The sequence below is a fragment of the Carassius carassius genome, chromosome 23, assembly GCF_963082965.1.
Source record: "Carassius carassius chromosome 23, fCarCar2.1, whole genome shotgun sequence".
NCBI classification, from domain to species: Eukaryota; Metazoa; Chordata; class Actinopteri; order Cypriniformes; family Cyprinidae; genus Carassius; species Carassius carassius.
Window position 1 is genome coordinate 11,892,531 of NC_081777.1, and position 24,695 is coordinate 11,917,225.

Below are 24,695 nucleotides of genomic sequence, written 5' to 3' on the forward strand. Positions count from 1 at the left end.
ACTGACAATCTTGAGCATTGAAGTCCTAACATAAGTTTTTGTGCATATAACTTCTAACACATTAAAAACTGTCATACAGCATTGCAAAAACATTGTATTTCATAAGGCATTACGCATCTTTCAGTTTGGCAAGATTTGCACTGAATATTGAATGAATCAGCTTTCACTAATAGAGAGACAAGCTTTTGAGCAGATTTGGGCTAGATTTTACTTCATTTGAACAGAAGTTCTATTTCAACATTACTGGTCTCAGAAACCTGTAAACTGACAATCTTGAGCATTGAAGCTCTAACATAAGTTTATGTGCATATAACTTCTAACACATTAAAAACTGTCTTACAGCTTTGCAAAAACATTGTATTTCATAAGACATAAGCATCTTTCAGTTTGGCAAGACTTGCACTGAACATTGAATGAAGCAGCTCTATCTCACAAAGAGAGAAGATTTTCAGCAGATTTGGGCTAGATTCCACTTCATTTGAACAGAAGCACTTTTTCAACATTACTGGACTCAGAAACCTGTAAAGTGACAATCTTGAGCATTGAAGTCCTAACATAAGTTTTTGTGCATATAACTTCTAACACATTAAAAACTGTCATACAGCATTGCAAAAACATTGTATTTCATAAGGCATTAAGCATCTTTCAGTTTGGCAAGATTTGCACTGAATATTGAACGAATCAGCTTTCACTAATAGAGAGACAAGCTTTTGAGCAGATTTGGGCTAGATTTCACTTCATTTGAACAGAAGATCTATTTCAACATTACAGGTCTCAGAAACCTGTAAACTGACAATCTTGATCTTTGATTTCCTAACATAAGTTTTTGTGCATATAACTTCTAACACATTAAAAACTGTCTTACAGCATTGCAAAAACATTGTATTTCATAAGGCATAAGCATCTTTCAGTTTGGCAAGATTTGCACTGAATATTGAATGAAGCAGCTTTCTCTAATAGAGAGACAGGCTTTTGAGCAGATTTGGGCTAGATTTCTCTTAATTTGAACAGAAGCACTATTTCAACATTACTGGTCTCAGAAACCTGTAAACTGACAATCTTGAGCATTGAAGCTCTAACATTAGTTTTTGTGCAATATAACTTCTAACACATTGAAAACTGTCTTACAGCATTGCAGAAAACATTGTATTTCATAAGACATAAGCAACTTTCAGTTTGGCAAGATTTGCACTGAACATTGAATGAAGCAGCTCTATCTCACAAAGAGAGAAGCTTTTCAGCAGATTTGGGCTAGATTTCACTTCATTTGAACAGAAGCACTATTTCAACATTACTGGACTCAGAAACCTGTAAACTGACAATCTTGCGCATTGAAGTCCTACCATGAAATTTTGTGCATTAAAACTTCTAACACATTAAAAACTGTCTTACAGCATTGCAAAAACATTGTATTTCATAAGACATAAGCATCTTTCAGTTTGGCAAGATTTGCACTGAACATTGAATGAAGCAGCTCTATCTCACAAAGAGAGAAGCTTTTTAGCAGATTTGGGCTAGATTTCACTTCATTTGAACAGAAGCACTATTTCAACATTACTGGACTCAGAAACCTGTAAACTAACATTAGTTTTTGTGCATATAACTTCTAACAAATTAAAAACTGTCTTACAGTATTGCAAAAACATTGTATTTCATAAGACATAAGCATCTGTCAGTTTGGCTAGATTTGCACTGAACATTGAATGAAGATATTGAATGAATAGAGCTATCTCACAGAGAGACAGGCTTTTGAGCAGATTTGGGCTAGATTTCTCTTAATTTGAACAGAAGCACTATTTCAACAGTACTGGACTCAGAAACCTGTAAACTGACAATCTTGACCATTGATGTCCTAACATAAGTTTTTGTGCATATAACTTCTAACATATCAAAAACTGTCTCACAGCATTGCAAAAACATTGTATTTCATAAGGCATAAGCATCTGTCAGTTTGGCTAGATTTGCACTGAACAAAGAATGAATCAGCTCTATCTCACAAAGAGAGAAGCTTTTTGGCAGATTTGGGCTAGATTTCACTTCATTTGAACAGAAGCACTATTTCAACATTACTGGACTCAGAAACCTGTAAACTGACAATCTTGAGCATTGAAGTCCTAACATAAGTTTTTGTGCATATAACTTCTAACACATTAAAAACTGTCTTACAGCATTGTGAACACATTGTATTTCATAAGGCATAAGCATCTTTCAGTTTGGTAAGATTTGCACTGAATAGTGAATGAAGCAGCTCTATCTAACAAAGAGAGAAGCTTTTTTAGCAGATTTGGGCTAGATTTCACTTCATTTGATCAGAAGCACTATTTCAACATTACTGGACCCAGAAACCTGTAAACTGACAATATTGAGCATTGAAGTCCTAACATTAGTTTTTGTGCATATAAACTTCTACCACATTAAAAACTGTCTTACAGCATTGCAGAAAACATTTTATTTCATAAGACATAAGCATCTGTCAGTTTGGCTAGATTTGCACTGAACATTGAATGAAGCAGCTCTATCTCACAGAGAGAGAAGCTTTTGAGCAGATTTGGGCTAGATTTCACTTCATTTGAACAGAAGTTCTATTTCAACATTACAGGTCTCAGAAACCTGTAAACTGACAATCTTGATCTTTGATTTCCTAACATAAGTTTTTGTGCATATAACTTCTAACACATTAAAAACTGTCTTACAGCATTGCAAAAACATTGTATTTCATAAGGCATAAGCATCTGTCAGTTTGGTAAGATTTGCACTGAATAGTGAATGAAGCAGCTCTATCTAACAAAGAGAGAAGCTTTTTTAGCAGATTTGGGCTAGATTTCACTTCATTTGATCAGAAGCACTATTTCAACATTACTGGACCCAGAAACCTGTAAACTGACAATATTGAGCATTGAAGTCCTAACATTAGTTTTTGTGCATATAAACTTCTACCACATTAAAAACTGTCTTACAGCATTGCAGAAAACATTTTATTTCATAAGACATAAGCATCTGTCAGTTTGGCTAGATTTGCACTGAACATTGAATGAAGCAGCTTTCTCTAATAGAGAGACAAGCTTTTGAGCAGATTTGGGCTAGATTTCACTTCATTTGAACAGAAGCACTATTTCAACATTACTGGTCTCAGAAACCTGTAAACTGACAATCTTGAGCATTGAAGCTCTAACATTAGTTCCTTTTCAGGAACTCGAGCTGCGTCGAAACGCTTTTGGGGAACGTCCCTGACGAGACCGACTCTGAATATCGTGTGCAATCAGTCCATCGGAAAGGCGTGACGTCACGGGCGGGGTGACGTAGCGACCAGGAAGCTATAAAAGCACGTGCCGTGCAGCTGGCTTCAGCTTCGAATCTGTCAGCAAGCGCTCTGTGTGTGCATGTGCAAAAGTCTGTCTGTTGGTCCTATTTATTGTTGTCTGTCCCTTAGCTTAAAAAGATCGCTAAAACAGCTACAATATGCCTAAACAAAAGCAAAAGACCAAACATTTGAAGGGCGATTCCAAGCCGCGTTACAGACTGTGTGTTCCTCCCTGCACTCGCTACATTACGAGTGGGGATACACACATGCTGTGCGTGGCTTGCCTGGGATCGAAGCACGCTGAGTCGGCTCTCGAGGGGGCCGACTGCCCGCATTGTGAACGTTTGCCAATGCGGACGCTTCGATCCCGGAGGGCTCTCTTCGAGGAGGGAGCCTTTACCAGCGTTCCTCGCGGTGCTGGCCCCGCTTCTGCCGAGGCAGAGCGGCTGCTGCACTCGTGGGGCTCGCAGGTGGATCTGTCAGAAGGAATGGAGACGGGCCAGTCCTTATCTCCTTCCTCATCTGCCAGATCCGGCGCCCAAACCCTGGGTTCGGAAGCACGCTCGTCGGTTTCTTCCCCCCAGGGTGAGGGATCAGCTCTTCACCTCTCGTCCTCCGAGGAGGTCGATGTGGAGACTGTTGCTGGGGATTCGCCACCCCTGTCGCCCCAGTATGAGGAGCTGTTGGAGGTGGTCACGCGGGCAGTAGATAAATTAAAAATTGACTGGCCTGCTGAAAAACAGACTGAGCCGCAGAGAAGCAAATTAGATGAACGCTTTCTGCGGCCGCAGCAACCACCTCCACGTCGGAGCCTTCCATATTTTCCCGATCTCCATGACGAGTTATCGAGATCGTGGAAACACCCGTATTCGACCCGCCTCTTTGGCCCTGATTCACTATACTATGGCAACGTGATGGGGCTGGGAGAGCGTGGTTATAGAGCGATGCCACGGGCTGAACAGACGCTCGCGAGCTATCTGTCACCCGGTTCGGCCTCGTCTCTAAAGGCTCCGACATTGCCCACTAAGCCGCTTCGAGTTACATCATCGCTAGTGGGCAAAGGTTATGTGGCAACAGGTCAGGCTGGGGCGTGCCTTCATACTATGGCAGTCCTGCAAGCTTATCAGGCTGACCTGCTGAGAGATGTCGATGAGGGGGAGGGGATTAAGTCTGAGGAGATTGAAGAACTCAGGAAGACCGCTGATCTCTCCCTCCGCGCCACTAAGGAGACCGCTCGCGCAATTGGGCGGTCTATGGCAGCTTTAGTGGCCGCGGAGAGGCATTTGTGGCTGACCCTGTCAGAAATTAAAGAACGGGACAGGGTCTGCCTCCTGGACGCCCCGCTTCAAGCCTCGGGCCTGTTCGGCGACACAGTTAATACTGTCGTCGACAGGTTCCAGGAGGCGCACAAGCAGGCGGCGGCGTTCCAGAGTTTCCTCCCTCGTCGCTCTCGTGGTACATCTGGGCGGGAGATGACCACGCCACATACCGGCTCCTCACACCGGGTAGCGCAAAAACAGAGCGTCGCCACTCGTGCTCCCCCACGTCGGGACCGAGGGCAACGACGCTCTGAGTCGGGGGCTTCTAGGGCGAAAGCCGATTTAAGATCTGTCATCGAAGCCCGGAAGTCCTCGACGAAACGATCCTGACGCCAGGATCCAGAGGGTAGCCCCTGCTGGGGTAGAGCGCGGTTCACCTCATTACACGGTGCCCGTCTCACCTCAGTACCCTCAGGAGGTCGGTCTGCCAACCCTGCCAGAGTTTCAGGGCGCAGCGGCCTCCAGCGAGCACCACTCCCAGTTACTTCCGCCCGTGACCGTAGCGGAGCTGGGATGCTCGCCGCCCCTTCGGGGGCCTCTTACACCAGAGGTCAGTCTCGAGAGACTGATTCCCTTAGTAGATTATTTAGCAGCGTGGAAGCTACTGCCAAATGTATCTCAATGGGTCCTGCGTACAATAGAAAGAGGCTATTGCATTCAGTTCGGTCATCCACCACCGAAGTTCAACGGGGTTACACCGACTGTGGTCGGCCCCCAGCAGGCTCTGGTTATGGAACAAGAAGTGAATACCCTATTAAGGAAGGAGGCCATCGAGGTGGTCCCTCCTCTAGACAGGGAATCCGGATTTTACAGCCGGTATTTCATAGTTCCAAAGAAGGATGGGGGGTTGCGTCCGATCCTGGACTTGCGTCTCCTGAACCGCTCAGTTATGTCACTGAAGTTCAAGATGCTCACTGTCAACCAGGTTGTAGCTCAAATCAGATCCGAGGACTGGTTTGTCACAATAGATCTCAAAGATGCATACTTCCACATATCCATCCTTCCACAACACAGGAAGTTTCTGAGGTTCGCTTTCGGGGGCAAAGCTTATCAATATCGAGTACTTCCCTTTGGCCTCGCACTCTCACCCCGCACGTTCACGAAATGTATGGATGCGGCTCTGGTATCCCTCCGTATGCAGGGCATCCGCATTTTAAATTATATCGACGATTGGTTGATCCTAGCTCAATCAGAGCAGATGGCGGCTCGACATCGAGATGTCGTTCTCGCACACATGGGGGAGCTGGGTTTGAGACTAAACGCCAAGAAGAGTGTACTTTCTCCAGTTCAGAGAACCACCTATCTAGGCGTAGTGTGGAATTCGACCACGATGCAGGCACGCTTGTCTCCTGCTCGGATCGAGTCGATCCTCACATCAGTCGAGAGAGTCAAAGAAGGCCAGTCACTCACTGTCAAACAATTCCAGAGATTGTTAGGGCTGATGGCAGCTGCGTCCAACGTGATACCTTTTGGCCTGCTGTACATGAGACCCCTACAGTGGTGGCTCAAGTCCAAGGGTTTTTCCCCGAGGGGAAATCCACGTCGAGTTATCAAGGTCACGCGGCGGTGCCTTCGTGCCTTAGACATGTGGAGGAAACCTTGGTTCTTGAATCAGGGCCCGGTGCTGGGAGTTCCTTGTCGCCGTGTAACGCTAGCGACAGATGCGTCCCTCACCGGTTGGGGTGCGGTCATGAGTGGCCACCCTGCCCGCGGTCTGTGGAGTGGTCGCCATCTAACATGGCACATCAATTGCCTAGAGATACTAGCGGTCTATCGAGCATTGAAATATTTCCTCCCGGACCTGAGAGGTCACCATGTGTTGGTGCGCACCGACAACACATCAGTGGTCTCTTATATCAATCACCAGGGGGGTCTGCGTTCGCGCCCCTTGTACAAGCTGGCACACCAGATCCTTCTGTGGTCCCAGGGCAAGCTCCTCTCGATCAGAGCAGCGTATATTCCTGGGAGATTGAATGTGGGAGCAGACATACTGTCGAGACAGGGGCCGAGGCCCGGGGAATGGATGCTTCACCCCGAGGTGGTGAAGCAGATATGGAGAGTATTTGGTACAGCTCAGGTGGACCTCTTTGCGACTCAGGAGACATCGCAATGTCCCCTCTGGTTCTCTCTAGTTCATCCAGCTCCTCTGGGACTGGACGCTATGGTACAGACCTGGCCGAGGCTTCGTCTGTACGCTTTTCCCCCTATCGCTCTGCTCCCGGGAGTTCTGGCGAGAGTACGCCGGGACGGGGCCCGTCTACTACTAGTAGCCCCGTTCTGGCCGGGCCGAGTATGGTTCTCAGATCTAGTCTCGCTCCTCGACGGCTCTCCGTGGGAGATACCGATCAGGACAGACCTACTCTCACAGGCGCAGGGCACGATAATTCACCCTCGCCCGGAGTTGTGGAGGCTGTGGGTGTGGCCCCCTGAGGGGGCACAGCTGTTAGCAGCCGGTCTCTCAACCGAGGTTGTTGAGACCCTACTCCAATCCAGAGCTCCCTCTACGAGGAAACTGTACGCCCTGAAGTGGAAGCTCTTCACTTCATGGTGCAGAGACCGCCAGCTTGACCCAGCAGACTGCCCAGTTGGTACAGTTCTGGAGTTTTTACAAGCCAGGCTCTCTGCGGGGTTATCCCACTCCACCTTAAAGGTTTACGTGGCGGCCATAGCTGCTTTCCACGTCCCTTTCAATGGTCAGTCAGTGGGTAGACACCCCCTAGTTACACGTTTCCTCCGCGGTGCGCTGAGGCTGAGACCTCCAGTACGATCCCGTGTTCCCCCCTGGGATTTGGTTGTGGTTCTAGAGGCTCTTTGTAAAGCTCCATTCGAGCCTATACAAGATATCTCAGATAGACATCTGACACTTAAAACTGCCCTATTACTGGCAATCACCTCACTAAAGAGAGTTGGAGATCTTCAGGCCCTTTCGGTGGCCCCTACCTACTTAGACTTTGCCCCTGGTATGGCCAAAGCATTTTTATACCCTCGAGCGGGTTACGTTCCGAAGGTTCCCTCTGTTACACCACAGCCTATCGTACTGCAGGCCTTCTGTCCTCCTCCCTTTCGGGAGCACGACCAAGAGAAGCTAAACTGTATGTGTCCAGTGCGAGCACTGGACGCATACATCCACAGAGCTGCCCTGTGGAGAAAATCAGACCAATTGCTTGTTTGCTACGGTCCTTCTAACAAGGGTTCTCCTGCCACTAAGCAGACCCTTAGTCGTTGGATAGTCGAGGCTATCAACCTCTCCTATGAGTCCTCTGGTCTTCCCCCCCCTTTGGGGGCCAAGGCTCACTCTACTCGGAGTATGGCGGCCTCCAAGGCCTTCTCAGCAGGTGTGTCCCTCTTGGACATCTGCAACGCGGCGGGGTGGTCCACGCCCTCCACATTTGTCCGATTTTACGATCTTGACATGCGAGCCACGCCGGGCTCTTCTGTCCTCTCGTCTTAGCTGTGCTCTTTTGACTGCACACTAGGCAGGGATTTGGAAGTCTGGCAGCGTTGGCACATCGTTCCCCAAAAGCGTTTCGACGCAGCTCGAGTTCCTGAAAAGGAACGTCCCAAGGTTACGTATGTAACCCTAGTTCCTTGAAGGAACGAGACGCTGCGTCGCAGAGCCATACTCCCGGCACCCCTGCTGGCGCTTGCTTCCCTACTCGAAGCTGAAGCCAGCTGCACGGCACGTGCTTTTATAGCTTCCTGGTCGCTACGTCACCCCGCCCGTGACGTCACGCCTTTCCGATGGACTGATTGCACACGATATTCAGAGGCGGTCTCGTCAGGGACGTTCCCCAAAAGCGTTTCGACGCAGCGTCTCGTTCCTTCAAGGAACTAGGGTTACATACGTAACCTTGGGACGTTTTTGTGCAATATAACTTCTAACACATTGAAAACTGTCTTACAGCATTGCAAAAAACATTTTATTTCATAAGACATAAGCAACTTTCAGTTTGGCAAGATTTGCACTGAACATTGAATGAAGCAGCTCTATCTCACAAAGAGAGAAGATTTTCAGCAGATTTGGGCTAGATTTCACTTCATTTGAACAGAAGCACTATTTCAACATTACTGGACTCAGAAAACCTGTAAACTGACAATCTTGAGCATTGAAGTCCTAACATAAGTTTTTGTGCATATAACTTCTAACACATTAAAAACTGTCTTACAGCATTGCGAAAACATTGTATTTCATAAGGCATAAGCATCTTTCAGTTTGGTAAGATTTGCACTGAATAGTGAATGAAGCAGCTTTCTCTAATAGAGATACAAGCTTTTGAGCAGATTTGGGCTAGATTTCACTTAACTTGAACAGAAGCACTATTTCAACATTACTGGTCTCAGAAACCTGTAAACTGACAATCTTGAGCATTGAAGCTCTAACATAAGTTTATGTGCATATAACGTCTAACACATTAAAAACTGTCTTACAGCTTTGCAAAAACATTGTATTTCATAAGACATAAGCATCTTTCAGTTTGGCAAGACTTGCACTGAACATTGAATGAAGCAGCTCTATCTAACAAAGAGAGAAGCTTGTCAGCAGATTTGGGCTAGCTTCCACTTCATTTGAACAGAAGCACTTTTTCAACATTACTGGACTCAGAAACCTGTAAACTGACAATCTTGATCTTTGATTTCCTAACATAAGTTTTTGTGCATATAACCTCTAACACATTAAAAACTGTCTTACAGCATTGCAAAAACATTGTATTTAATAAGGCATAAGCATCTTTCAGTTTGGCAAGATTTGCACTGAATATTGAATGAAGGAGCTTTCTCTAAAAGAGAGACAGGCTTTTGAGCAGATTTGGGCTAGATTTCTCTTAATTTGAACAGAAGCACTATTTCAACATTACTGGTCTCAGAAACCTGTAAACTGACAATCTTGAGAATTGAAGCTCTAACATTAGTTTTTGTGCAATATAACTTCTAACACATTGAAAACTGTCTTACAGCATTGCAGAAAACATTGTATTTCATAAGACATAAGCAACTTTCAGTTTGGCAAGATTTGCACTGAACATTGAATGAAGCAGCTCTATCTCACAAAGAGAGAAGCTTTTCAGCAGATTTGGGCTAGATTTCACTTCATTTGAACAGAAGCACTATTTCAACATTACTGGACTCAGAAACCTGTAAAGTGACAATCTTGCGCATCGAAGTCCTACCATAAAATTTTGTGCATTAAAACTTCTAACACATTAAAAACTGTCTTACAGCATTGCAAAAACATTGTATTTCATAAGACATAAGCATCTTTCAGTTTGGCAAGATTTGCACTGAACATTGAATGAAGCAGCTCTATCTCACAAAGAGAGAAGCTTTTTAGCAGATTTGGGCTAGATTTCACTTCATTTGAACAGAAGCACTATTTCAACATTACTGGACTCAGAAACCTGTAAACTAACATTAGTTTTTGTGCATATAACTTCTAACAAATTAAAAACTGTCTTACAGTATTGCAAAAACATTGTATTTCATAAGACATAAGCATCTGTCAGTTTGGCTAGATTTGCACTGAACATTGAATAAAGCTATTGAATGAATAGAGCTATCTCACAGAGAGACAGGCTTTTGAGCAGATTTGGGCTAGATTTCTCTTAATTTGAAAAGAAGCACTATTTCAACATTACTGGACTCAGAAACCTGTAAACTGACAATCTTGACCATTGATGTCCTAACATAAGTTTTTGTGCATATAACTTCTAACACATCAAAAACTGTCTCACAGCATTGCAAAAACATTGTATTTCATAAGGCATAAGCATCTGTCAGTTTGGCTAGATTTGCACTGAACAATGAATGAATCAGCTCTATCTCACAAAGAGAGAGGCTTTTTGGCAGATTTGGGCTAGATTTCACTTCATTTGAACAGAAGCACTATTTCAACATTACTGGACTCAGAAACCTGTAAACTGACAATCTTGAGCATTGAAGTCCTAACATAAGTTTTTGTGCATATAACTTCTAACACATTAAAAACTGTCTTAGAGCATTGCGAACACATTGTATTTCATAAGGCATAAGCATCTTTCAGTTTGGTAAGATTTGCACTGAATAGTGAATGAAGCAGCTCTATCTAACAAAGAGAGAAGCTCTTTTAGCAGATTTGGGCTAGATTTCACTTCATTTGATCAGAAGCACTATTTCAACATTACTGGACCCAGAAACCTGTAAACTGACAATATTGAGCATTGAAGTCCTAACATTAGTTTTTGTGCATATATACTTCTACCACATTAAAAACTGTCTTACAGCATTGCAGAAAACATTTTATTTCTGTCAGTTTGGCTAGATTTGCACTGAACATTGAATGAAGCAGCTCTATCTCACAGAGAGAGAAGCTTTTGAGCAGATTTGGGCTAGATTTCACTTAATTTGAACAGAAGCACTATTTCAACATTACAGGACTCAGAAAACCTGTAAACTGACAATCTTGAGCATTGAAACTCTAACATAATATTTTGTGCATATAACTTCTAACACATTAAAAACTGTTTTTACTGCATTGTTAAAAACATTTTATTTGATAAGACATAAGCATCTTTCAGTTTGGCAAGATTTGCACTGAATATTGAATGAAGCAGCTTTCTCTAATAGAGAGACAAGCTTTTGAGCAGATTTGGGCTAGATTTCACTTCATTTGATCAGAAGCACTATTTGGACATAGTGGTCTCAGAAACCTGTAAACTGACAATCTTGAGGATTGAAGCTCTAACATAAGATTTTGTGCATATAACTTCTAACACATTAAAAACTGTTTTACTGCATTGTTAAAAACATTTTATTTGATAAGACATAAGCATCTTTCAGTTTGGCAAGTTTTGCACTAAACATTGAATGAAGCAGCTTTCTCTCATTGAGAGAAAAGGTTTTAAGCAGATTTGGTCTAGTTTGCAGTTCATTTGAACAGAAGCACTATTTGAACATTAGTGGTTCCAGAAACCTGTAAACTGACAATCTTGAGCATTGAAGCTCTAACATAAGATTTTGTGCATATAACTTCTAACACATTAAAAACTGTCTTACAGCATTGCAAAAACATTGTATTTCATAAGGCATAAGCATCTTTCAGTTTGGCAAGATTTGCACTGAATATTGAATGAATCAGCTTTCACTAATAGAGAGACAAGCTTTTGAGCAGATTTGGGCTAGATTTCACTTCATTTGAACAGAAGCACTATTTCAACATTACTGGACTAAGAAACCTGTAAACTGACAATCTTGAGCATTGAAGTCCTAACATAAGTTTTTGTGCATATAACTTCTAACACATTAAAAACTGTCTTACAGCATTGCGAAAACATTGTATTTCATAAGGCATGAGCATCTTTCAGTTTGGTAAGATTTGCACTGAATAGTGAACTAAACAGCTTTCTCTAATAGAGAGACAAGCTTTTGACTAGATTTGGGCTAGATTTCACTTAATTAGAACAGAAGTACTATTTCAACATTACTGGTCTCAGAAACCTGTAAACTGACAATCTTGAGCATTGAAGCTCTAACATTAGTTTTTGTGCATATAACTTCTAACACATTAAAAACTATCTTACAGCATTGCAGAAAACATTTTATTTCATAAGACATAAGCATCTTTCAGTTTGGCAAGATTTGCACTGAACAATGAATGAAGCAGCTCTATCTCACAAAGAGAGAAGCTTTTTAGCAGATTTGGGCTAGAATTCACCTCATTTGAACAGAAGCACTATTTCAACATTACTGGACTCAGAAACCTGTGATCTGACAATTTTGAGCATTGAAGTCCTAATATTAGTTTTTGTGCATATAACTTCTAACGCAGTAAAAACTGTATTACAGCATTGCAGAAAACATTTTATTTCATAAGACATAAGCATCTTTCAGTTTGGCAAGATTTGCACTGAACATTGAATGAAGCAGCTCTATCTCACAAAGAGAGAAGCTTTTTGGCAGATTTGGGCTAGATTTCACTTCATTTGAACAGAAGCTCTATTTCAACATTACAGGTCTCAGAAACCTGTAAACTGACAATCTTGATCTTTGATTTCCTAACATAAGTTTTTGTGCATATAACTTCTAACACATTAAAAATTGTCTTACAGCATTGCAAAAACATTTTATTTCATAAGTCATAAGCATCTTTCAGTTTGGCAAGATTTGCACTGAATATTGAATGAAGCAGCTTTTTCTAATAGAGAGACAAGCTTTTGAGCAGATTTGGGCTAGATTTCACTTTATTTGAACAGAAGCACTGTTTCAACTTTACTGGTCTCAGAAACCTGTAAACTGACAATCTTGAGCATTGAAGCTCTAACATTAGTTTTTGTGCAATATAACTTCTAACACATTGAAAACTGTCTAACAGCATTGCAGAAAACATTTTATTTCATAAGACATAAGCATCTTTCAGTTTGGCAAGATTTGCACTGAATATTGAATGAATCAGCTCTATCTAACAAAGAGAGAAGCTTTTTGGCAGATTTGGGCTAGATTTCACTTCATTTGAACAGAAGCACTATTTCAACATTACTGGACTCAGAAACCTGTAAACTGACGATCTTGAGCATTGAAGCTCTAACATTAGTTTTTGTGCATATAACTTCTAACACATTAAAAACTATCTTACAGCATTGCAGAAAACATTTTATTTCATAAGACATAAGCATCTTTCAGTTTGGCAAGATTTGCACTGAATATTGAATGAATCAGCTCTATCTAACAAAGAGAGAAGCTTTTTAGCAGATTTGGGCTAGATTTCACATCATTTGAACAGAAGCACTATTTCAACATTACTGGACTCAGAAACCTGTAAACTGACAATATTGAGCATTGAAGTCCTAACATTATTTTTTGTGCATATAACTTCTAACACATTAAAAACTGTCTTACAGCATTGCAAAATCATTGTATTTCATAAGACATAAGCATCTGTCAGTTTAGGCTAGATTTGCACTGAACATTAAATGAAGCAGCTCTATCTCACAGAGAGACAGGCTTTGAGCAGATTTGGGCCAGATTTCACTTAATTTGAACAGAAGCACTATTTCAACATTACTGGTCTCAGAAACCTGTAAACTGACAATCTTGAGCATTGAAGCTCTAACATAAGTTTATGTGCATATAACTTCTAACACATTAAAAACTGTCTTACAGCTTTGCAAAAGCATTGTATTTCATAAGACATAAGCATCTTTCAGTTTGGCAAGATTTGCACTGAACATTGAATGATGCAGCTCTGTCTCACAAAGAGAGAAGCTTTTCAGCAGATTTGGGCTAGATTCCACTTCATTGAACAGAAGCACTTTTTCAACATTACTGGACTCAGAAACCTGTAAAGTGACAATCTTGAGCATTGAAGTCCTAACATAAGTTTTTGTGTATATAACTTCTAACACATTAAAAACTGTCTTACAGCATTGCAAAAACATTGTATTTCATAAGGCATTAAGCATCTTTCAGTTTGGCAAGATTTGCACTGAATATTGAATGAATCAGCTTTCACTAATGGAGAGACAAGCTTTTGAGCAGATTTGGGCTAGATTTCACTTCATTTGAACAGAAGCACTATTTCAACATTACTGGACTCAGAAACCTGTAAACTGACAATCTTGAGCATTGAAGCTCTAACATAAGTTTATGTGCATATAACTTCTAACACATTGAAAACTGTCTTACAGCATTGCAGAAAACATTTTATTTCATAAGACATAAGCAAATTTCAGTTTGGCAAGATTTGCACTAAATATTGAATGAAGCATCTTTCTCTAATAGAGAGACAGGCTTTTGAGCAGATTTGGGCTAGATTTCTCTTAATTTGAATAGAAGCACTATTTCAACATTACAGGTCTCAGAAACCTGTAAACTGACAATATTGAGCATTGAAGTCCTAAAATTAGTTTTTGTGCATATAACTTCTAACACATTAAAAACTGTCTTACAGCATTGCAAAAACATTGTATTTCATAAGACATAAGCATCTGTCAGTTTGGCTAGATTTGCACTGAACATTGAATGAAGCAGCTCCATCTCACAGAGAGACAGGCTTTTGAGCAGATTTGGGCTAGATTTCTCTAATTTGAACAGAAGCACTATTTCAACATTACTGGACTCAGAAACCTGTAAACTGACAATCTTGACCATTGATGTCCTAACGTAAGTTTTTGTACATATAACTTCTAACACATCAAAAACTGTCTCACAGCATTGCAAAAACATTGTATTTCATAAGGCATAAGCATCTGTCAGTTTGGCTAGATTTGCACTGAACATTGAATGAAGCAGCTCTATCTCACAAAGAGAGAAGCTTTTTAGCAGATTTGGGCTAGATTTCACGTCATTTGAACAGAAGTACTATTTCAACATTACTGGACTCAGAAACCTGTAAACTGACAATCTTGAGCATTGAAGTCATACCATAAAATTTTGTGCATTAAAACTTCTAACACATTAAAAACTGTCTTACAGCATTGGAAAAACATTGTATTTCATAAGACATAAGCATCTTTCAGTTTGGCAAGATTTGCACTGAACATTGAATGAAGCAGCTCTATCTCACAAAGAGAGAAGGTTTTTAGCAGATTTGGGCTAGATTTCACTTCATTTGAACAGAAGCACTATTTCAACATTACTGGACTCAGAAACCTGTAAACTGACAATATTGAGCATTGAAGTCCTAACATTATTTTTTGTGCATATAACTTCTAACACATTAAAAACTGTCTTACAGCATTGCAAAATCATTGATTTCATAAGACATAAGCATCTGTCAGTTTAGGCTAGATTTGCACTGAACATTAAATGAAGCAGCTCTATCTCACAGAGAGACAGGCTTTTGAGCAGATTTGGGCTAGATTTCACTTAATTTGAACAGAAGCACTATTTCAACATTACTGGTCTCAGAAACCTGTAAACTGACAATCTTGAGCATTGAAGCTCTAACATAAGTTTATGTGCATATAACTTCTAACACATTAAAAACTGTCTTACAGCTTTGCAAAAACATTGTATTTCATAAGACATAAGCATCTTTCAGTTTGGCAAGATTTGCACTGAACATTGAATGATGCAGCTCTGTCTCACAAAGAGAGAAGCTTTTCAGCAGATTTGGGCTAGATTCCACTTCATTGAACAGAAGCACTTTTTCAACATTACTGGACTCAGAAACCTGTAAAGTGACAATCTTGAGCATTGAAGTCCTAACATAAGTTTTTGTGTATATAACTTCTAACACATTAAAAACTGTCTTACAGCTTTGCAAAAGCATTGTATTTCATAAGACATAAGCATCTTTCAGTTTGGCAAGATTTGCATTGAATATTGAATGAATCAGCTCTATCTAACAAAGAGAGAAGCTTTTTAGCAGATTTGGGCTAGATTTCACATCATTTGAACAGAAGCACTATTTCAACATTACTGGACTCAGAAACCTGTAAACTGACAATATTGAGCATTGAAGTCCTAACATTATTTTTTGTGCATATAACTTCTAACACATTAAAAACTGTCTTACAGCATTGCAAAATCATTGTATTTCATAAGACATAAGCATCTGTCGGTTTAGGCTAGATTTGCACTGAACATTAAATGAAGCAGCTCTATCTCACAGAGAGACAGGCTTTTGAGCAGATTTGGGCTAGATTTCACTTAATTTGAACAGAAGCACTATTTCAACATTACTGGTCTCAGAAACCTGTAAACTGACAATCTTGAGCATTGAAGCTCTAACATAAGTTTATGTGCATATAACTTCTAACACATTAAAAACTGTCTTACAGCTTTGCAAAAGCATTGTATTTCATAAGACATAAGCATCTTTCAGTTTGGCAAGATTTGCACTGAACATTGAATGATGCAGCTCTGTCTCACAAAGAGAGAAGCTTTTCAGCAGATTTGGGCTAGATTCCACTTCATTGAACAGAAGCACTTTTTCAACATTACTGGACTCAGAAACCTGTAAAGTGACAATCTTGAGCATTGAAGTCCTAACATAAGTTTTTGTTTATATAACTTCTAACACATTAAAAACTGTCTTACAGCATTGCAAAAACATTGTATTTCATAAGGCGTTAAGCATCTTTCAGTTTGGCAAGATTTGCACTGAATATTGAATGAATTAGCTTTCACTAATAGAGAGACAAGCTTTTGAGCAGATTTGGGCTAGATTTCACTTCATTTGAACAGAAGCTCTATTTCAACATTACAGGTCTCAGAAACCTGTAAACTGACAATCTTGATCTTTGATTTCCTAACATAGGTTTTTGTGCATATAACTTCTAACACATTAAAAACTGTCTTACAGCATTGCAAAAACATTGTATTTCATAAGACATAAGCATCTGTCAGTTTGGCTAGATTTGCACTGAACATTGAATGAAGCAGCTCCATCTCACAGAGAGACAGGCTTTGAGCAGATTTGGGCTAGATTTCTCTAGTTTGAACAGAAGCACTATTTCAACATTACTGGACTCAGAAACCTGTAAACTGACAATCTTGAGCATTGAAGTCCTAACATAGGTTTTTGTGCATATAACTTCTAACACATTAAAAACTGTCTTACAGCATTGCAAAAACATTGTATTTCATAAGGCATAAGCATCTTTCAGTTTGGCAAGATTTGCACTGAATATTGAATGAAGCAGCTTTCTCTAATAGAGAGACAGTCTTTTGAGCAGATTTGGGCTAGATTTCTCTTAATTTGAATAGAAGCACTATTTCAACATTACTGGTCTCAGAAACCTGTAAACTGACAATCTTGACCATTGAAGCTCTAACATTAGTTTTTGTGCAATATAACTTCTAACACATTGAAAACTGTCTTACAGCATTGCAGAAAACATTTTATTTCATAAGACATAAGCAAATTTCAGTTTGGCAAGCTTTACACTGAACATTGAATGAAGCAGCTCTATCTCACAAAGAGAGAAGCTTTTCAGCAGATTTGGGCTTGATTTCACTTAATTTGAACAGAAGCACTATTTCAACATTACTGGACTCAGAAACCTGTAAACTGACAATCTTGAGCACTGAAGTCAAGATTAAAAAAATTTAAAATAAAATTTTGTGCATTAAAACTTCTAACACATTAAAAACTGTCTTTCAGCATTGCAAAGACATTGTATTTCATAAGACATAAGCATCTTAAAGTTTGGTAAGGTTTGCACTGAATAGTGAATGAAGCAGCTTTCTCTAATAGAGATACAAGCTTTTGAGCAGATTTGGGCTAGATTTCACTTCATTTGAACAGAAGATCTATTTCAACATTACAGGTCTCAGAAACCTGTAAACTGACAATCTTGATCTTTGATTTCCTAACATAAGTTTTTGTGCATATAACTTCTAAGACATTAAAAACTGTCTTTCAGCATTGCAAAGACATTGTATTTCATAAGACATAAGCATCTTAAAGTTTGGTAAGGTTTGCACTGAATAGTGAATGAAGCAGCTTTCTCTAATAGAGATACAAGCTTTTGAGCAGATTTGGGCTAGATTTCACTTCATTTGAACAGAAGATCTATTTCAACATTACAGGTCTCAGAAACCTGTAAACTGACAATCTTGATCTTTGATTTCCTAACATTAGTTTTTGTGCATATAACTTCTAACACATTAAAAACTGTCTTACAGCATTGCAGAAAACATTGTATTTCATAAGACATAAGAATCTCTCAGTTTGGCTAGATTTGCACTGAACAATGAATGAAGCAGCTCTATCTCACAAAGAGAGAAGCTTTTTGGCAGATTTGGGCTAGATTTCACTTCATTTGAACAGAAGCACTATTTCAGCATTACTGGACTCAGAAACCTGTAAACTGACAATCTTGAGCATTGAAGTCCTAACATAAGTTTTTGTGCATATAACTTCTAACACATTAAAAACTGTCTTACAGCATTGCAGAAAACATTGTATTTCATAAGACATAAGAATCTTTCAGTTTGGCTAGATTTGCACTGAACAATGAATGAAGCAGCTCTATCTCACAAAGAGAGAAGCTTTTTGGCAGATTTGGGCTAGATTTCACTTCATTTGAACAGAAGCACTATTTCAGCATTACTGGACTCAGAAACCTGTAAACTGACAATCTTGAGCATTGAAGTCCTAACATAAGTTTTTGTGCATATAACTTCTAACACATTAAAAACTGTCTTACAGCATTGCGAAAACATTGTATTTCATAAGGCATAAGCATCTGTCAGTTTGGCTAGATTTGCACTGAACAATGAATGAAGCAGCTCTATCTCACAAAGAGAGAAGCTTTTTGGCAGATTTGGGCTAGATTTCACTTCATTTGAACAGACGTACTATTTCAACATTACTGGTCTCAGAAACCTGTAAAACTGACGATCTTGAGCATTGAAGCTCTAACATTAGTTTTTGTGTATATAACTTCTAACACATTAAAAACTATCTTACAGCATTGCAGAAAACATTTTATTTCATAAGACATAAGCATCTTTCAGTTTGGCAAGATTTGCACTGAATATTGAATGAATCAGCTCTATCTAACAAAGAGAGAAGCTTTTTAGCAGATTTGGGCTAGATTTCACATCATTTGAACAGAAGCACTATTTCAACATTACTGGACTCAGAAACCTGTAAACTGACAATATTGAGCATTGAAGTCCTAACATTATTTTTTGTGAATATAACTTCTAACACATTAAAAACTGTCTTACAGCATTGCAAAATCATTGTATTTCATAAGACATAAGCATCTGTCAGTTAGGCTAGATTTGCACTGAACATTAAATGAAGCAGCTCTATCTCACAGAGAGACAGGCTTTTGAGCAGATTTGGGCTAGATTTCACTTAATTTGAACAGAAGCACTATTTCAACATTACTGGTCTCAGAAACCTGTAAACTGACAATCTTGAGCATTGAAGCTCTAACATAAGTTTATGTGCATATAACTTCTAACACATTAAAAACTGTCTTACAGCTTTGCAAAAGCATTGTATTTCATAAGACATAAGCATCTTTCAGTTTGGCAAGATTTGCACTGAACATTGAATGATGCAGCTCTGTCTCACAAAGAGAGAAGCTTTTCAGCAGATTTGGGCTAGATTCCACTTCATTGAACAGAAGCACTTTCTCAACATTACTGGACTCAGAAACCTGTAAAGTGACAATCTTGAGCATTGAAGTCCTAACATAAGTTTTTGTGTATATAACTTCTAACACATTAAAAACTGTCTTACAGCATTGCAAAAACATTGTATTTCATAAGGCATTAAGCATCTTTCAGTTTGGCAAGATTTGCACTGAATATTGAATGAAACAGCTTTCACTAATAGAGAGACAAGCTTTTGAGCAGATTTGGGCTAGATTTCACTTCATTTGAACAGAAGCTCTATTTCAACATTACAGGTCTCAGAAACCTGTAAACTGACAATCTTGATCTTTGATTTCCTAACATAGGTTTTTGTGCATATAACTTCTAACACATTAAAAACTGTCTTACAGCATTGCAAAAACATTGTATTTCATAAGGCATAAGCATCTTTCAGTTTGGCAAGATTTGCACTGAATATTGAATGAAGCAGCTTTCTCTAACAGAGAGACAGGCTTTTGAGCAGATTTGGGCTAGATTTCTCTTAATTTGAATAGAAGCACTATTTCAACATTACTGGTCTCAGAAACCTGTAAACTGACAATCTTGAACATTGAAGCTCTAACATTAGTTTTTGTGCAATATAACTTCTAACACATTGAAAACTGTCTTACAGCATTGCAGAAAACATTTTATTTCATAAGACATAAGCAAATTTCAGTTCGGCAAGATTTACACTGAACATTGAATGAAGCAGCTCTATCTCACAAAGAGAAAGTTTTTCAGCAGATTTGGGCTAGATTTCACTTAATTTGAACAGAAGCACTATTTCAACATTACTGGACTCAGAAACCTGTAAACTGACAATCTTGAGCATTGAAGTCCTAACATTAGTTTTTGTGCAATATAACTTCTAACACATTGAAAACTGTCTTACAGCATTGCAAAAACATTGTATTTCATAAGACATAAGCAAATTTCAGTTCGGTAAGATTTACACTGAACATTGAATGAAGCAGCTCTATCTCACAAAGAGAGAAGCTTTTCAGCAGATTTGGGCTAGATTTCACTTAATTTGAACAGAAGCACTATTTCAACATTACTGGACTCAGAAACCTGTAAACTGACAATCTTGACCATTGATGTCCTAACATAAGTTTTTGTGCATATAACTACTAACCTTTAAAAACTGTCTTACAGCATTGCAAAAACATTGTATTTGATAAGGCATAAGCATCTTTCAATTTGGCAAGATTTGCACTGAATATTGAATGAAGCAGCTTTCTCTAATTGAGAGACAAGCTTTTGAGCAGAAGCACTATTTCAACATTACTGGACTCAGAAACCTGTAAACTGACAATCTTGAGCATTGAAGTCCTGAATTAAAATTTTGTGCATTAAAATTTCTAACACATTAAAAACTGTCTTTCAGCATTGCAAAAACATTGTATTTCATAAGACATAAGCATCTGTCAGTTTGGCTAGATTTGCACTGAACAATGAATGAAGCAGCTCTATCTAACAAAGAGAGAAGCTTTTTAGCAGATTTGGGCTAGATTTCACTTCATTTGAACAGAAGCACTATTTCAACATTACTGGACTCAGAAACCTGTAAACTGACAATCTTGAGCATTGAAGTCCTAACATTAGTTTTTGTGCATATAACTTCTAACACATTAAAAACTGTCTTACAGCATTGCAGAAAACATTGTATTTCATAAGACATAAGAATCTCTCAGTTTGGCTAGATTTGCACTGAACAATGAATGAAGCAGCTCTATCTCACAAAGAGAGAAGCTTTTTGGCAGATTTGGGCTAGATTTCACTTCATTTGAACAGAAGCACTATTTCAGCATTACTGGACTCAGAAACCTGTAAACTGACAATCTTGAGCATTGAAGTCCTAACATAAGTTTTTGTGCATATAACTTCTAACACATTAAAAACTGTCTTACAGCATTGCAGAAAACATTGTATTTCATAAGACATAAGAATCTTTCAGTTTGGCTAGATTTGCACTGAACAATGAATGAAGCAGCTCTATCTCACAAAGAGAGAAGCTTTTTGGCAGATTTGGGCTAGATTTCACTTCATTTGAACAGAAGCACTATTTCAGCATTACTGGACTCAGAAACCTGTAAACTGACAATCTTGAGCATTGAAGTCCTAACATAAGTTTTTGTGCATATAACTTCTAACACATTAAAAACTGTCTTACAGCATTGCGAAAACATTGTATTTCATAAGGCATAAGCATCTGTCAGTTTGGCTAGATTTGCACTGAACAATGAATGAAGCAGCTCTATCTCACAAAGAGAGAAGCTTTTTGGCAGATTTGGGCTAGATTTCACTTCATTTGAACAGACGTACTATTTCAACATTACTGGTCTCAGAAACCTGTAAAACTGACGATCTTGAGCATTGAAGCTCTAACATTAGTTTTTGTGTATATAACTTCTAACACATTAAAAACTATCTTACAGCATTGCAGAAAACATTTTATTTCATAAGACATAAGCATCTTTCAGTTTGGCAAGATTTGCACTGAATATTGAATGAATCAGCTCTATCTAACAAAGAGAGAAGCTTTTTAGCAGATTTGGGCTAGATTTCACATCATTTGAACAGAAGCACTATTTCAACATTACTGGACTCAGAAACCTGTAAACTGACAATATTGAGCATTGAAGTCCTAACATTATTTTTTGTGAATATAACTTCTAACACATTAAAAACTGTCTTACAGCATTGCAAAATCATTGTATTTCATAAGACATAAGCATCTGTCAGTTAGGCTAGATTTGCACTGGACATTAAATGAAGCAGCTCTATCTCACAGAGAGACAGGCTTTTGAGCAGATTTGGGCTAGATTTCACTTAATTTGAACAGAAGCACTATTTCAACATTACTGGTCTCAGAAACCTGTAAACTGACAATCTTGAGCATTGAAGCTCTAACATAAGTTTATGTGCATATAACTTCTAACACATTAAAAACTGTCTTACAGCTTTGCAAAAGCATTGTATTTCATAAGACATAAGCATCTTTCAGTTTGGCAAGATTTGCACTGAACATTGAATGATGCAGCTCTGTCTCACAAAGAGAGAAGCTTTTCAGCAGATTTGGGCTAGATTCCACTTCATTGAACAGAAGCACTTTCTCAACATTACTGGACTCAGAAACCTGTAAAGTGACAATCTTGAGCATTGAAGTCCTAACATAAGTTTTTGTGTATATAACTTCTAACACATTAAAAACTGTCTTACAGCATTGCAAAAACAATGTATTTCATAAGGCATTAAGCATCTTTCAGTTTGGCAAGATTTGCACTGAATATTGAATGAAACAGCTTTCACTAATAGAGAGACAAGCTTTTGAGCAGATTTGGGCTAGATTTCACTTCATTTGAACAGAAGCTCTATTTCAACATTACAGGTCTCAGAAACCTGTAAACTGACAATCTTGATCTTTGATTTCCTAACATAGGTTTTTGTGCATATAACTTCTAACACATTAAAAACTGTCTTACAGCATTGCAAAAACATTGTATTTCATAAGGCATAAGCATCTTTCAGTTTGGCAAGATTTGCACTGAATATTGAATGAAGCAGCTTTCTCTAACAGAGAGACAGGCTTTTGAGCAGATTTGGGCTAGATTTCTCTTAATTTGAATAGAAGCACTATTTCAACATTACTGGTCTCAGAAACCTGTAAACTGACAATCTTGAACATTGAAGCTCTAACATTAGTTTTTGTGCAATATAACTTCTAACACATTGAAAACTGTCTTACAGCATTGCAGAAAACATTTTATTTCATAAGACATAAGCAAATTTCAGTTCGGCAAGATTTACACTGAACATTGAATGAAGCAGCTCTATCTCACAAAGAGAAAGCTTTTCAGCAGATTTGGGCTAGATTTCACTTAATTTGAACAGAAGCACTATTTCAACATTACTGGACTCAGAAACCTGTAAACTGACAATCTTGAGCATTGAAGTCCTAACATTAGTTTTTGTGCAATATAACTTCTAACACATTGAAAACTGTCTTACAGCATTGCAGAAAACATTTTATTTCATAAGACATAAGCAAATTTCAGTTTGGCAAGATTTACACTGAACATTGAATGAAGCAGCTCTATCTCACAAAGAGAGAAGCTTTTCAGCAGATTTGGGCTGGATTTCACTTAATTTGAACAGAAGCACTATTTCAACATTACTGGACTCAGAAACCTGTAAACTGACAATCTTGAGCATTGAAGTCCTAACATAAAATTTTGTGCATTAAAACTTCTAACACATTAAAAACTGTCTTTCAGCATTGCAAAAACATTGTATTTCATAAGACATAAGCATCTGTCAGTTTGGCTAGATTTGCACTGAACAATGAATGAAGCAGCTCTATCTCACAAAGAGAGAAGCTTTTTGGCAGATTTGGGCTAGATTTCACTTCATTTGAACAGAAGCACTATTTCAACATTACTGGACTAAGAAACCTGTAAACTGAAAATCTTGAGCATTGAAGTCCTAACATAAGTTTTTGTGCATATAACTTCTAACACATTAAAAACTGTCTTACAGCATTGCGAAAACATTGTATTTCATAAGGCATGAGCATCTTTCAGTTTTGTAAGATTTGCACTGAATAGTGAACTAAACAGCTTTCTCTAATAGAGAGACAAGCTTTTGAGCAGATTTGGGCTAGATTTCACTTAATTTGAACAGAAGTAGTATTTCAACATTACTGGTCTCAGAAACCTGTAAACTGACAATCTTGAGCATTGAAGCTCTAACATTAGTTTTTGTGCATATAACTTCTAACACATTAAAAACTATCTTACAGCATTGCAGAAAACATTTTATTTCATAAGACATAAGCATCTTTCAGTTTGGCAAGATTTGCACTGAATATTGAATGAATCAGCTCTATCTAACAAAGAGAGAAGGTTTTTTTAGCAGATTTGGGCTAGATTTCACATCATTTGAACAGAAGCACTATTTCAACATTACTGGACTCAGAAACCTGTAAACTGACAATATTGAGC